Below are 13,386 nucleotides of genomic sequence, written 5' to 3'. Positions count from 1 at the left end.
TTTTGACTTGTCCTGTCTGACGAATGACTGGTCAGCACAAGAATATACGTTCAGTGGTCTGCAAAGCAATTTCAAATGAAAACACAGCCTTCATTTGGACACAAGACAATTGGCTGGCTCTATATGCAGTTCGTTTGAAACGACAGGTTTGCTCGTCGGCCGGAATAGCTCAGTTGGGAGAGCGTTAGACTGAAGATCTAAAGGCCCCCGGTTCAATCCCGGGTTCCAGCACAGAGTGCAGGACTCTGGCGGCTGACCATATTTTTTGGGTAGTCAGTCTAGGAATTTATTCATCTCTGACCACTTGTCAAAAGTCATCCACCTGCCGGAGCATATGCAAACTATTTTACTTGAGAATATATTCATGAGCCCCTTTTCAGTGGAGATTCTAGACGTTCATGGAAATGTAGTTGAAACTTCCCTGTCACTTTTGACTTGTCCTGTCTGACGAATGACTGGTCAGCACAAGAATATACGTTCAGTGGTCTGCAAAGCAATTTCAAATGAAAACACAGCCTTCATTTGGACACAAGACAATTGGCTGGCTCTGTATGCAGTTCGTTTGAAACGACAGGTTTGCTCGTCGGCCGGAATAGCTCAGTTGGGAGAGCGTTAGACTGAAGATCTAAAGGCCCCCGGTTCAATCCCGGGTTCCGGCACAGAGTGCAGGACTCTGGCGGCTGACCATATTTTTTGGGTAGTCAGTCTAGGAATTTATTCATCTCTGACCACTTGTCAAAAGTCATCCACCTGCCGGAGCATATGCAAACTATTTTACATGAGAATATATTCATGAGCCCCTTTTCAGTGGAGATTCTAGACGTTCATGGAAATGTAGTTGAAACTTCCCTGTCACTTTTGACTTGTCCTGTCTGACGAATGACTGGTCAACACAAGAATATACGTTCAGTGGTCTGCAAAGCAATTTCAAATGAAAACACAGCCTTCATTTGGACACAAGACAATTGGCTGGCTCTATATGCAGTTCGTTTGAAACGACAGGTTTGCTCGTCGGCCGGAAAAGCTCAGTTGGGAGAGCGTTAGACTGAAGATCTAAAGGCCCCCGGTTCAATCCCGGGTTCCAGCACAGAGTGCAGGACTCTGGCGGCTGACCCTATTTTTTGGGTAGTCAGTCTAGGAATTTATTCATCTCTGACCACTTGTCAAAAGTCATCCACCTGCCGGAGCATATGCAAACTATTTTACATGAGAATATATTCATGAGCCCCTTTTCAGTGGAGATTCTAGACGTTCATGGAAATGTAGTTGAAACTTCCCTGTCACTTTTGACTTGTCCTGTCTGACGAATGACTGGTCAGCACAAGAATATACGTTCAGTGGTCTGCAAAGCAATTTCAAATGAAAACACAGCCTTCATTTGGACACAAGACAATTGGCTGGCTCTGTATGCAGTTCGTTTGAAACGACAGGTTTGCTCGTCGGCCGGAATAGCTCAGTTGGGAGAGCGTTAGACTGAAGATCTAAAGGCCCCCGGTTCAATCCCGGGTTCCGGCACAGAGTGCAGGACTCTGGCGGCTGACCATATTTTTTGGGTAGTCAGTCTAGGAATTTATTCATCTCTGACCACTTGTCAAAAGTCATCCACCTGCCGGAGCATATGCAAACTATTTTACATGAGAATATATTCATGAGCCCCTTTTCAGTGGAGATTCTAGACGTTCATGGAAATGTAGTTGAAACTTCCCTGTCACTTTTGACTTGTCCTGTCTGACGAATGACTGGTCAGCACAAGAATATACGTTCAGTGGTCTGCAAAGCAATTTCAAATGAAAACACAGCCTTCATTTGGACACAAGACAATTGGCTGGCTCTATATGCAGTTCGTTTGAAACGACAGGTTTGCTCGTCGGCCGGAATAGCTCAGTTGGGAGAGCGTTAGACTGAAGATCTAAAGGCCCCCGGTTCAATCCAGGGTTCCGGCACAGAGTGCAGGACTCTGGCGGCTGACCCTATTTTTTGGGTAGTCAGTCTAGGGATTTATTCATCTCTGACCACTTGTCAAAAGTCATCCACCTGCCGGAGCATATGCAAACTATTTTACATGAGAATATATTCATGAGCCCCTTTTCAGTGGAGATTCTAGACGTTCATGGAAATGTAGTTGAAACTTCCCTGTCACTTTTGACTTGTCCTGTCTGACGAATGACTGGTCAGCACAAGAATATACGTTCAGTGGTCTGCAAAGCAATTTCAAATGAAAACACAGCCTTCATTTGGACACAAGACAATTGGCTGGCTCTATATGCAGTTAGTTTGAAACGACAGGTTTGCTCGTCGGCCGGAATAGCTCAGTTGGGAGAGCGTTAGACTGAAGATCTAAAGGCCCCCGGTTCAATCCCGGGTTCCGGCACAGAGTGCAGGACTCTGGCGGCTGACCATATTTTTTGGGTAGTCAGTCTAGGAATTTATTCATCTCTGACCACTTGTCAAAAGTCATCCACCTGCCGGAGCATATGCAAACTATTTTACATGAGAATATATTCATGAGCCCCTTTTCAGTGGAGATTCTAGACGTTCATGGAAATGTAGTTGAAACTTCCCTGTCACTTTTGACTTGTCCTGTCTGACGAATGACTGGTCAACACAAGAATATACGTTCAGTGGTCTGCAAAGCAATTTCAAATGAAAACACAGCCTTCATTTGGACACAAGACAATTGGCTGGCTCTGTATGCAGTTCGTTTGAAACGACAGGTTTGCTCGTCGGCCGGAATAGCTCAGTTGGGAGAGCGTTAGACTGAAGATCTAAAGGCCCCCGGTTCAATCCCGGGTTCCGGCACAGAGTGCAGGACTCTGGCGGCTGACCATATTTTTTGGGTAGTCAGTCTAGGAATTTATTCATCTCTGACCACTTGTCAAAAGTCATCCACCTGCCGGAGCATATGCAAACTATTTTACATGAGAATATATTCATGAGCCCCTTTTCAGTGGAGATTCTAGACGTTCATGGAAATGTAGTTGAAACTTCCCTGTCACTTTTGACTTGTCCTGTCTGACGAATGACTGGTCAGCACAAGAATATACGTTCAGTGGTCTGCAAAGCAATTTCAAATGAAAACACAGCCTTCATTTGGACACAAGACAATTGGCTGGCTCTATATACAGTTCGTTTGAAACGACAGGTTTGCTCGTCGGCCGGAATAGCTCAGTTGGGAGAGCGTTAGACTGAAGATCTAAAGGCCCCCGGTTCAATCCCGGGTTCCGGCACAGAGTGCAGGACTCTGGCGGCTGACCATATTTTTTGGGTAGTCAGTCTAGGAATTTATTCATCTCTGACCACTTGTCAAAAGTCATCCACCTGCCGGAGCATATGCAAACTATTTTACATGAGAATATATTCATGAGCCCCTTTTCAGTGGAGATTCTAGACGTTCATGGAAATGTAGTTGAAACTTCCCTGTCACTTTTGACTTGTCCTGTCTGACGAATGACTGGTCAGCACAAGAATATACGTTCAGTGGTCTGCAAAGCAATTTCAAATGAAAACACAGCCTTCATTTGGACACAAGACAATTGGCTGGCTCTATATACAGTTCGTTTGAAACGACAAGTTTGCTCGTCGGCCGGAATAGCTCAGTTGGGAGAGCGTTAGACTGAAGAGCTAAAGGCCCCCGGTTCAATCCCGGGTTCCGGCACAGAGTGCAGGACTCTGGCGGCTGACCATATTTTTTGGGTAGTCAGTCTAGGAATTTATTCATCTCTGACCACTTGTCAAAAGTCATCCACCTGCCGGAGCATATGCAAACTATTTTACATGAGAATATATTCATGAGCCCCTTTTCAGTGGAGATTCTAGACGTTCATGGAAATGTAGTTGAAACTTCCCTGTCACTTTTGACTTGTCCTGTCTGACGAATGACTGGTCAGCACAAGAATATACGTTCAGTGGTCTGCAAAGCAATTTCAAATGAAAACACAGCCTTCATTTGGACACAAGACAATTGGCTGGCTCTATATACAGTTCGTTTGAAACGACAAGTTTGCTCGTCGGCCGGAATAGCTCAGTTGGGAGAGCGTTAGACTGAAGATCTAAAGGCCCCCGGTTCAATCCCGGGTTCCGGCACAGAGTGCAGGACTCTGGCGGCTGACCATATTTTTTGGGTAGTCAGTCTAGGAATTTATTCATCTCTGACCACTTGTTAAAAGTCATCCACCTGCCGGAGCATATGCAAACTATTTTACATGAGAATATATTCATGAGCCCCTTTTCAGTGGAGATTCTAGACGTTCATGGAAATGCAGTTGAAACTTCCCTGTCACTTTTGACTTGTCCTGTCTGACGAATGACTGGTCAACACAAGAATATACGTTCAGTGGTCTGCAAAGCAATTTCAAATGAAAACACAGCCTTCATTTGGACACAAGACAATTGGCTGGCTCTATATACAGTTCGTTTGAAACGACAGGTTTGCTCGTCGGCCGGAATAGCTCAGTTGGGAGAGCGTTAGACTGAAGATCTAAAGGCCCCCGGTTCAATCCCGGGTTCCGGCACAGAGTGCAGGACTCTGGCGGCTGACCCTATTTTTTGGGTAGTCAGTCTAGGAATTTATTCATCTCTGACCACTTGTCAAAAGTCATCCACCTGCCGGAGCATATGCAAACTATTTTACATGAGAATATATTCATGAGCCCCTTTTCAGTGGAGATTCTAGACGTTCATGGAAATGTAGTTGAAACTTCCCTGTCACTTTTGACTTGTCCTGTCTGACGAATGACTGGTCAGCACAAGAATATACGTTCAGTGGTCTGCAAAGCAATTTCAAATGAAAACACAGCCTTCATTTGGACACAAGACAATTGGCTGGCTCTATATACAGTTCGTTTGAAACGACAGGTTTGCTCGTCGGCCGGAATAGCTCAGTTGGGAGAGCGTTAGACTGAAGATCTAAAGGCCCCCGGTTCAATCCCGGGTTCCGGCACAGAGTGCAGGACTCTGGCGGCTGACCATATTTTTTGGGTAGTCAGTCTAGGAATTTATTCATCTCTGACCACTTGTTAAAAGTCATCCACCTGCCGGAGCATATGCAAACTATTTTACATGAGAATATATTCATGAGCCCCTTTTCAGTGGAGATTCTAGACGTTCATGGAAATGTAGTTGAAACTTCCCTGTCACTTTTGACTTGTCCTGTCTGACGAATGACTGGTCAGCACAAGAATATACGTTCAGTGGTCTGCAAAGCAATTTCAAATGAAAACACAGCCTTCATTTGGACACAAGACAATTGGCTGGCTCTGTATGCAGTTAGTTTGAAACGACAGGTTTGCTCGTCGGCCGGAATAGCTCAGTTGGGAGAGCGTTAGACTGAAGATCTAAAGGCCCCCGGTTCAATCCCGGGTTCCGGCACAGAGTGCAGGACTCTGGCGGCTGACCATATTTTTTGGGTAGTCAGTCTAGGAATTTATTCATCTCTGACCACTTGTCAAAAGTCATCCACCTGCCGGAGCATATGCAAACTATTTTACATGAGAATATATTCATGAGCCCCTTTTCAGTGGAGATTCTAGACGTTCATGGAAATGTAGTTGAAACTTCCCTGTCACTTTTGACTTGTCCTGTCTGACGAATGACTGGTCAACACAAGAATATACGTTCAGTGGTCTGCAAAGCAATTTCAAATGAAAACACAGCCTTCATTTGGACACAAGACAATTGGCTGGCTCTATATGCAGTTCGTTTGAAACGACAGGTTTGCTCGTCGGCCGGAATAGCTCAGTTGGGAGAGCGTTAGACTGAAGATCTAAAGGCCCCCGGTTCAATCCCGGGTTCCGGCACAGAGTGCAGGACTCTGGCGGCTGACCATATTTTTTGGGTAGTCAGTCTAGGAATTTATTCATCTCTGACCACTTGTCAAAAGTCATCCACCTGCCGGAGCATATGCAAACTATTTTACATGAGAATATATTCATGAGCCCCTTTTCAGTGGAGATTCTAGACGTTCATGGAAATGTAGTTGAAACTTCCCTGTCACTTTTGACTTGTCCTGTCTGACGAATGACTGGTCAGCACAAGAATATACGTTCAGTGGTCTGCAAAGCAATTTCAAATGAAAACACAGCCTTCATTTGGACACAAGACAATTGGCTGGCTCTATATACAGTTCGTTTGAAACGACAGGTTTGCTCGTCGGCCGGAATAGCTCAGTTGGGAGAGCGTTAGACTGAAGAGCTAAAGGCCCCCGGTTCAATCCCGGGTTCCGGCACAGAGTGCAGGACTCTGGCGGCTGACCATATTTTTTGGGTAGTCAGTCTAGGAATTTATTCATCTCTGACCACTTGTCAAAAGTCATCCACCTGCCGGAGCATATGCAAACTATTTTACATGAGAATATATTCATGAGCCCCTTTTCAGTGGAGATTCTAGACGTTCATGGAAATGTAGTTGAAACTTCCCTGTCACTTTTGACTTGTCCTGTCTGACGAATGACTGGTCAGCACAAGAATATACGTTCAGTGGTCTGCAAAGCAATTTCAAATGAAAACACAGCCTTCATTTGGACACAAGACAATTGGCTGGCTCTATATACAGTTCGTTTGAAACGACAAGTTTGCTCGTCGGCCGGAATAGCTCAGTTGGGAGAGCGTTAGACTGAAGATCTAAAGGCCCCCGGTTCAATCCCGGGTTCCGGCACAGAGTGCAGGACTCTGGCGGCTGACCATATTTTTTGGGTAGTCAGTCTAGGAATTTATTCATCTCTGACCACTTGTTAAAAGTCATCCACCTGCCGGAGCATATGCAAACTATTTTACATGAGAATATATTCATGAGCCCCTTTTCAGTGGAGATTCTAGACGTTCATGGAAATGCAGTTGAAACTTCCCTGTCACTTTTGACTTGTCCTGTCTGACGAATGACTGGTCAACACAAGAATATACGTTCAGTGGTCTGCAAAGCAATTTCAAATGAAAACACAGCCTTCATTTGGACACAAGACAATTGGCTGGCTCTATATACAGTTCGTTTGAAACGACAGGTTTGCTCGTCGGCCGGAATAGCTCAGTTGGGAGAGCGTTAGACTGAAGATCTAAAGGCCCCCGGTTCAATCCCGGGTTCCGGCACAGAGTGCAGGACTCTGGCGGCTGACCCTATTTTTTGGGTAGTCAGTCTAGGAATTTATTCATCTCTGACCACTTGTCAAAAGTCATCCACCTGCCGGAGCATATGCAAACTATTTTACATGAGAATATATTCATGAGCCCCTTTTCAGTGGAGATTCTAGACGTTCATGGAAATGTAGTTGAAACTTCCCTGTCACTTTTGACTTGTCCTGTCTGACGAATGACTGGTCAGCACAAGAATATACGTTCAGTGGTCTGCAAAGCAATTTCAAATGAAAACACAGCCTTCATTTGGACACAAGACAATTGGCTGGCTCTATATACAGTTCGTTTGAAACGACAGGTTTGCTCGTCGGCCGGAATAGCTCAGTTGGGAGAGCGTTAGACTGAAGATCTAAAGGCCCCCGGTTCAATCCCGGGTTCCGGCACAGAGTGCAGGACTCTGGCGGCTGACCATATTTTTTGGGTAGTCAGTCTAGGAATTTATTCATCTCTGACCACTTGTTAAAAGTCATCCACCTGCCGGAGCATATGCAAACTATTTTACATGAGAATATATTCATGAGCCCCTTTTCAGTGGAGATTCTAGACGTTCATGGAAATGTAGTTGAAACTTCCCTGTCACTTTTGACTTGTCCTGTCTGACGAATGACTGGTCAACACAAGAATATACGTTCAGTGGTCTGCAAAGCAATTTCAAATGAAAACACAGCCTTCATTTGGACACAAGACAATTGGCTGGCTCTATATACAGCTTGTTTGAAACGATAGGTTTGCTCGTCGGCCGGAATAGCTCAGTTGGGAGAGCGTTAGACTGAAGATCTAAAGGCCCCCGGTTCAATCCCGGGTTCCGGCACAGAGTGCAGGACTCTGGCGGCTGACCCTATTTTTTGGGTAGTCAGTCTAGGGATTTATTCATCTCTGACCACTTGTCAAAAGTCATCCACCTGCCGGAGCATATGCAAACTATTTTACATGAGAATATATTCATGAGCCCCTTTTCAGTGGAGATTCTAGACGTTCATGGAAATGTAGTTGAAACTTCCCTGTCACTTTTGACTTGTCCTGTCTGACGAATGACTGGTCAGCACAAGAATATACGTTCAGTGGTCTGCAAAGCAATTTCAAATGAAAACACAGCCTTCATTTGGACACAAGACAATTGGCTGGCTCTATATGCAGTTCGTTTGAAACGACAGGTTTGCTCGTCGGCCGGAATAGCTCAGTTGGGAGAGCGTTAGACTGAAGATCTAAAGGCCCCCGGTTCAATCCCGGGTTCCGGCACAGAGTGCAGGACTCTGGCGGCTGACCATATTTTTTGGGTAGTCAGTCTAGGAATTTATTCATCTCTGACCACTTGTCAAAAGTCCTCCACCTGCCGGAGCATATGCAAACTATTTTACATGAGAATATATTCATGAGCCCCTTTTCAGTGGAGATTCTAGACGTTCATGGAAATGTAGTTGAAACTTCCCTGTCACTTTTGACTTGTCCTGTCTGACGAATGACTGGTCAGCACAAGAATATACGTTCAGTGGTCTGCAAAGCAATTTCAAATGAAAACACAGCCTTCATTTGGACACAAGACAATTGGCTGGCTCTATATACAGTTCGTTTGAAACGACAGGTTTGCTCGTCGGCCGGAATAGCTCAGTTGGGAGAGCGTTAGACTGAAGATCTAAAGGCCCCCAGTTCAATCCCGGGTTCCGGCACAGAGTGCAGGACTCTGGCGGCTGACCCTATTTTTTGGGTAGTCAGTCTAGGAATTTATTCATCTCTGACCACTTGTCAAAAGTCATCCACCTGCCGGAGCATATGCAAACTATTTTACATGAGAATATATTCATGAGCCCTTTTCAGTGGAGATTCTAGACGTTCATGGAAATGTAGTTGAAACTTCCCTGTCACTTTTGACTTGTCCTGTCTGACGAATGACTGGTCAACACAAGAATATACGTTCAGTGGTCTGCAAAGCAATTTCAAATGAAAACACAGCCTTCATTTGGACACAAGACAATTGGCTGGCTCTATATGCAGTTCGTTTGAAACGACAGGTTTGCTCGTCGGCCGGAATAGCTCAGTTGGGAGAGCGTTAGACTGAAGATCTAAAGGCCCCCGGTTCAATCCCGGGTTCCGGCACAGAGTGCAGGACTCTGGCGGCTGACCCTATTTTTTGGGTAGTCAGTCTAGGAATTTATTCATCTCTGACCACTTGTCAAAAGTCATCCACCTGCCGGAGCATATGCAAACTATTTTACATGAGAATATATTCATGAGCCCCTTTTCAGTGGAGATTCTAGACGTTCATGGAAATGTAGTTGAAACTTCCCTCTCACTTTTGACTTGTCCTGTCTGACGAATGACTGGTCAGCACAAGAATATACGTTCAGTGGTCTGCAAAGCAATTTCAAATGAAAACACAGCCTTCATTTGGACACAAGACAATTGGCTGGCTCTATATACAGTTCGTTTGAAACGACAGGTTTGCTCGTCGGCCGGAATAGCTCAGTTGGGAGAGCGTTAGACTGAAGATCTAAAGGCCCCCGGTTCAATCCCGGGTTCCGGCACAGAGTGCAGGACTCTGGCGGCTGACCATATTTTTTGGGTAGTCAGTCTAGGGATTTATTCATCTCTGACCACTTGTCAAAAGTCATCCACCTGCCGGAGCATATGCAAACTATTTTACATGAGAATATATTCATGAGCCCCTTTTCAGTGGAGATTCTAGACGTTCATGGAAATGTAGTTGAAACTTCCCTGTCACTTTTGACTTGTCCTGTCTGACGAATGACTGGTCAGCACAAGAATATACGTTCAGTGGTCTGCAAAGCAATTTCAAATGAAAACACAGCCTTCATTTGGACACAAGACAATTGGCTGGCTCTATATACAGTTCGTTTGAAACGACAGGTTTGCTCGTCGGCCGGAATAGCTCAGTTGGGAGAGCGTTAGACTGAAGATCTAAAGGCCCCCGGTTCAATCCCGGGTTCCGGCACAGAGTGCAGGACTCTGGCGGCTGACCCTATTTTTTGGGTAGTCAGTCTAGGGATTTATTCATCTCTGACCACTTGTCAAAAGTCATCCACCTGCCGGAGCATATGCAAACTATTTTACATGAGAATATATTCATGAGCCCCTTTTCAGTGGAGATTCTAGACGTTCATGGAAATGTAGTTGAAACTTCCCTGTCACTTTTGACTTGTCCTGTCTGACGAATGACTGGTCAGCACAAGAATATACGTTCAGTGGTCTGCAAAGCAATTTCAAATGAAAACACAGCCTTCATTTGGACACAAGACAATTGGCTGGCTCTATATACAGTTCGTTTGAAACGACAGGTTTGCTCGTCGGCCGGAATAGCTCAGTTGGGAGAGCGTTAGACTGAAGATCTAAAGGCCCCCGGTTCAATCCCGGGTTCCGGCACAGAGTGCAGGACTCTGGCGGCTGACCATATTTTTTGGGTAGTCAGTCTAGGGATTTATTCATCTCTGACCACTTGTCAAAAGTCCTCCACCTGCCGGAGCATATGCAAACTATTTTACATGAGAATATATTCATGAGCCCCTTTTCAGTGGAGATTCTAGACGTTCATGGAAATGTAGTTGAAACTTCCCTGTCACTTTTGACTTGTCCTGTCTGACGAATGACTGGTCAGCACAAGAATATACGTTCAGTGGTCTGCAAAGCAATTTCAAATGAAAACACAGCCTTCATTTGGACACAAGACAATTGGCTGGCTCTATATACAGTTCGTTTGAAACGACAGGTTTGCTCGTCGGCCGGAATAGCTCAGTTGGGAGAGCGTTAGACTGAAGATCTAAAGGCCCCCGGTTCAATCCCGGGTTCCGGCACAGAGTGCAGGACTCTGGCGGCTGACCATATTTTTTGGGTAGTCAGTCTAGGGATTTATTCATCTCTGACCACTTGTCAAAAGTCATCCACCTGCCGGAGCATATGCAAACTATTTTACATGAGAATATATTCATGAGCCCCTTTTCAGTGGAGATTCTAGACGTTCATGGAAATGTAGTTGAAACTTCCCTGTCACTTTTGACTTGTCCTGTCTGACGAATGACTGGTCAGCACAAGAATATACGTTCAGTGGTCTGCAAAGCAATTTCAAATGAAAACACAGCCTTCATTTGGACACAAGACAATTGGCTGGCTCTATATACAGTTCGTTTGAAACGACAGGTTTGCTCGTCGGCCGGAATAGCTCAGTTGGGAGAGCGTTAGACTGAAGATCTAAAGGCCCCCGGTTCAATCCCGGGTTCCGGCACAGAGTGCAGGACTCTGGCGGCTGACCATATTTTTTGGGTAGTCAGTCTAGGGATTTATTCATCTCTGACCACTTGTCAAAAGTCATCCACCTGCCGGAGCATATGCAAACTATTTTACATGAGAATATATTCATGAGCCCCTTTTCAGTGGAGATTCTAGACGTTCATGGAAATGTAGTTGAAACTTCCCTGTCACTTTTGACTTGTCCTGTCTGACGAATGACTGGTCAGCACAAGAATATACGTTCAGTGGTCTGCAAAGCAATTTCAAATGAAAACACAGCCTTCATTTGGACACAAGACAATTGGCTGGCTCTATATACAGTTCGTTTGAAACGACAGGTTTGCTCGTCGGCCGGAATAGCTCAGTTGGGAGAGCGTTAGACTGAAGATCTAAAGGCCTCCGGTTCAATCCCGGGTTCCGGCACAGAGTGCAGGACTCTGGCGGCTGACCCTATTTTTTGGGTAGTCAGTCTAGGAATTTATTCATCTCTGACCACTTGTCAAAAGTCATCCACCTGCCGGAGCATATGCAAACTATTTTACATGAGAATATATTCATGAGCCCCTTTTCAGTGGAGATTCTAGACGTTCATGGAAATGTAGTTGAAACTTCCCTGTCACTTTTGACTTGTCCTGTCTGACGAATGACTGGTCAACACAAGAATATACGTTCAGTGGTCTGCAAAGCAATTTCAAATGAAAACACAGCCTTCCTTTGGACACAAGACAATTGGCTGGCTCTATATACAGTTCGTTTGAAACGACAGGTTTGCTCGTCGGCCGGAATAGCTCAGTTGGGAGAGCGTTAGACTGAAGATCTAAAGGCCCCCGGTTCAATCCCGGGTTCCGGCACAGAGTGCAGGACTCTGGCGGCTGACCCTATTTTTTGGGTAGTCAGTCTAGGGATTTATTCATCTCTGACCACTTGTCAAAAGTCATCCACCTGCCGGAGCATATGCAAACTATTTTACATGAGAATATATTCATGAGCCCCTTTTCAGTGGAGATTCTAGACGTTCATGGAAATGTAGTTGAAACTTCCCTGTCACTTTTGACTTTTCCTGTCTGACGAATGACTGGTCAGCACAAGAATATACGTTCAGTGGTCTGCAAAGCAATTTCAAATGAAAACACAGCCTTCATTTGGACACAAGACAATTGGCTGGCTCTATATGCAGTTCGTTTGAAACGACAGGTTTGCTCGTCGGCCGGAATAGCTCAGTTGGGAGAGCGTTAGACTGAAGATCTAAAGGCCCCCGGTTCAATCCCGGGTTCCGGCACAGAGTGCAGGACTCTGGCGGCTGACCCTATTTTTTGGGTAGTCAGTCTAGGGATTTATTCATCTCTGACCACTTGTCAAAAGTCATCCACCTGCCGGAGCATATGCAAACTATTTTACATGAGAATATATTCATGAGCCCCTTTTCAGTGGAGATTCTAGACGTTCATGGAAATGTAGTTGAAACTTCCCTGTCACTTTTGACTTGTCCTGTCTGACGAATGACTGGTCAGCACAAGAATATACGTTCAGTGGTCTGCAAAGCAATTTCAAATGAAAACACAGCCTTCATTTGGACACAAGACAATTGGCTGGCTCTATATGCAGTTCGTTTGAAACGACAGGTTTGCTCGTCGGCCGGAATAGCTCAGTTGGGAGAGCGTTAGACTGAAGATCTAAAGGCCTCCGGTTCAATCCCGGGTTCCGGCACAGAGTGCAGGACTCTGGCGGCTGACCATATTTTTTGGGTAGTCAGTCTAGGGATTCATTCATCTCTGACCACTTGTCAAAAGTCATCCACCTGCCGGAGCATATGCAAACTATTTTACATGAGAATATATTCATGAGCTTCTTTTCAGTGAAGATTCTAGACGTTCATGGAAATGTAGTTGAAACTTCCCTGTCACTTTTGACTTGTCCTGTCTGACGAATGACTGGTCAGCACAAGAACATACGTTCAGTGGTCTGCAAAGCAATTTCAAATGAAAACACAGCCTTCATTTGGACACAAGACAATTGGCTGGCT

At 45.2% G+C, this 13,386-nt stretch overlaps 23 non-coding genes across 23 annotated transcripts; all 23 read left to right on the top strand.

The window, feature by feature from the left end:
• Positions 1-586: 586 nt before the first annotated feature.
• Positions 587-659, top strand: Trnaf-gaa (transfer RNA phenylalanine (anticodon GAA)). The gene has a single exon. It is a non-coding gene; the product is annotated as a tRNA-Phe (tRNA).
• A 783-nt stretch (positions 660-1,442) lies between these two features.
• Positions 1,443-1,515, top strand: Trnaf-gaa (transfer RNA phenylalanine (anticodon GAA)). The gene has a single exon. It is a non-coding gene; the product is annotated as a tRNA-Phe (tRNA).
• A 783-nt stretch (positions 1,516-2,298) lies between these two features.
• Positions 2,299-2,371, top strand: Trnaf-gaa (transfer RNA phenylalanine (anticodon GAA)). The gene has a single exon. It is a non-coding gene; the product is annotated as a tRNA-Phe (tRNA).
• Positions 2,372-2,726: 355 nt separating this feature from the next.
• Trnaf-gaa (transfer RNA phenylalanine (anticodon GAA)) lies at positions 2,727-2,799 on the top strand. The gene has a single exon. It is a non-coding gene; the product is annotated as a tRNA-Phe (tRNA).
• A 355-nt stretch (positions 2,800-3,154) lies between these two features.
• Trnaf-gaa (transfer RNA phenylalanine (anticodon GAA)) lies at positions 3,155-3,227 on the top strand. Its single transcript has one exon. It is a non-coding gene; the product is annotated as a tRNA-Phe (tRNA).
• Positions 3,228-4,010: 783 nt separating this feature from the next.
• Positions 4,011-4,083, top strand: Trnaf-gaa (transfer RNA phenylalanine (anticodon GAA)). Its single transcript has one exon. It is a non-coding gene; the product is annotated as a tRNA-Phe (tRNA).
• Positions 4,084-4,438: 355 nt separating this feature from the next.
• Positions 4,439-4,511, top strand: Trnaf-gaa (transfer RNA phenylalanine (anticodon GAA)). Its single transcript has one exon. It is a non-coding gene; the product is annotated as a tRNA-Phe (tRNA).
• Positions 4,512-4,866: 355 nt separating this feature from the next.
• On the top strand, positions 4,867-4,939 carry Trnaf-gaa (transfer RNA phenylalanine (anticodon GAA)). The gene has a single exon. It is a non-coding gene; the product is annotated as a tRNA-Phe (tRNA).
• A 355-nt stretch (positions 4,940-5,294) lies between these two features.
• Positions 5,295-5,367, top strand: Trnaf-gaa (transfer RNA phenylalanine (anticodon GAA)). Its single transcript has one exon. It is a non-coding gene; the product is annotated as a tRNA-Phe (tRNA).
• A 355-nt stretch (positions 5,368-5,722) lies between these two features.
• Trnaf-gaa (transfer RNA phenylalanine (anticodon GAA)) lies at positions 5,723-5,795 on the top strand. The gene has a single exon. It is a non-coding gene; the product is annotated as a tRNA-Phe (tRNA).
• A 783-nt stretch (positions 5,796-6,578) lies between these two features.
• Positions 6,579-6,651, top strand: Trnaf-gaa (transfer RNA phenylalanine (anticodon GAA)). The gene has a single exon. It is a non-coding gene; the product is annotated as a tRNA-Phe (tRNA).
• A 355-nt stretch (positions 6,652-7,006) lies between these two features.
• On the top strand, positions 7,007-7,079 carry Trnaf-gaa (transfer RNA phenylalanine (anticodon GAA)). Its single transcript has one exon. It is a non-coding gene; the product is annotated as a tRNA-Phe (tRNA).
• A 355-nt stretch (positions 7,080-7,434) lies between these two features.
• Positions 7,435-7,507, top strand: Trnaf-gaa (transfer RNA phenylalanine (anticodon GAA)). The gene has a single exon. It is a non-coding gene; the product is annotated as a tRNA-Phe (tRNA).
• Positions 7,508-7,862: 355 nt separating this feature from the next.
• Trnaf-gaa (transfer RNA phenylalanine (anticodon GAA)) lies at positions 7,863-7,935 on the top strand. Its single transcript has one exon. It is a non-coding gene; the product is annotated as a tRNA-Phe (tRNA).
• Positions 7,936-8,290: 355 nt separating this feature from the next.
• Positions 8,291-8,363, top strand: Trnaf-gaa (transfer RNA phenylalanine (anticodon GAA)). The gene has a single exon. It is a non-coding gene; the product is annotated as a tRNA-Phe (tRNA).
• A 782-nt stretch (positions 8,364-9,145) lies between these two features.
• Positions 9,146-9,218, top strand: Trnaf-gaa (transfer RNA phenylalanine (anticodon GAA)). Its single transcript has one exon. It is a non-coding gene; the product is annotated as a tRNA-Phe (tRNA).
• A 355-nt stretch (positions 9,219-9,573) lies between these two features.
• On the top strand, positions 9,574-9,646 carry Trnaf-gaa (transfer RNA phenylalanine (anticodon GAA)). The gene has a single exon. It is a non-coding gene; the product is annotated as a tRNA-Phe (tRNA).
• A 355-nt stretch (positions 9,647-10,001) lies between these two features.
• Positions 10,002-10,074, top strand: Trnaf-gaa (transfer RNA phenylalanine (anticodon GAA)). The gene has a single exon. It is a non-coding gene; the product is annotated as a tRNA-Phe (tRNA).
• A 355-nt stretch (positions 10,075-10,429) lies between these two features.
• Trnaf-gaa (transfer RNA phenylalanine (anticodon GAA)) lies at positions 10,430-10,502 on the top strand. Its single transcript has one exon. It is a non-coding gene; the product is annotated as a tRNA-Phe (tRNA).
• A 355-nt stretch (positions 10,503-10,857) lies between these two features.
• Positions 10,858-10,930, top strand: Trnaf-gaa (transfer RNA phenylalanine (anticodon GAA)). The gene has a single exon. It is a non-coding gene; the product is annotated as a tRNA-Phe (tRNA).
• A 355-nt stretch (positions 10,931-11,285) lies between these two features.
• Positions 11,286-11,358, top strand: Trnaf-gaa (transfer RNA phenylalanine (anticodon GAA)). The gene has a single exon. It is a non-coding gene; the product is annotated as a tRNA-Phe (tRNA).
• Positions 11,359-12,141: 783 nt separating this feature from the next.
• On the top strand, positions 12,142-12,214 carry Trnaf-gaa (transfer RNA phenylalanine (anticodon GAA)). The gene has a single exon. It is a non-coding gene; the product is annotated as a tRNA-Phe (tRNA).
• Positions 12,215-12,569: 355 nt separating this feature from the next.
• Positions 12,570-12,642, top strand: Trnaf-gaa (transfer RNA phenylalanine (anticodon GAA)). The gene has a single exon. It is a non-coding gene; the product is annotated as a tRNA-Phe (tRNA).
• The last annotated feature ends 744 nt before the right edge of the window (positions 12,643-13,386 follow it).

This window comes from Haliotis asinina, chromosome 1 (assembly GCF_037392515.1).
Source record: "Haliotis asinina isolate JCU_RB_2024 chromosome 1, JCU_Hal_asi_v2, whole genome shotgun sequence".
NCBI classification, from domain to species: domain Eukaryota; kingdom Metazoa; phylum Mollusca; class Gastropoda; order Lepetellida; family Haliotidae; genus Haliotis; species Haliotis asinina.
This window is presented reverse-complemented; position numbering and strand designations above follow the sequence as displayed.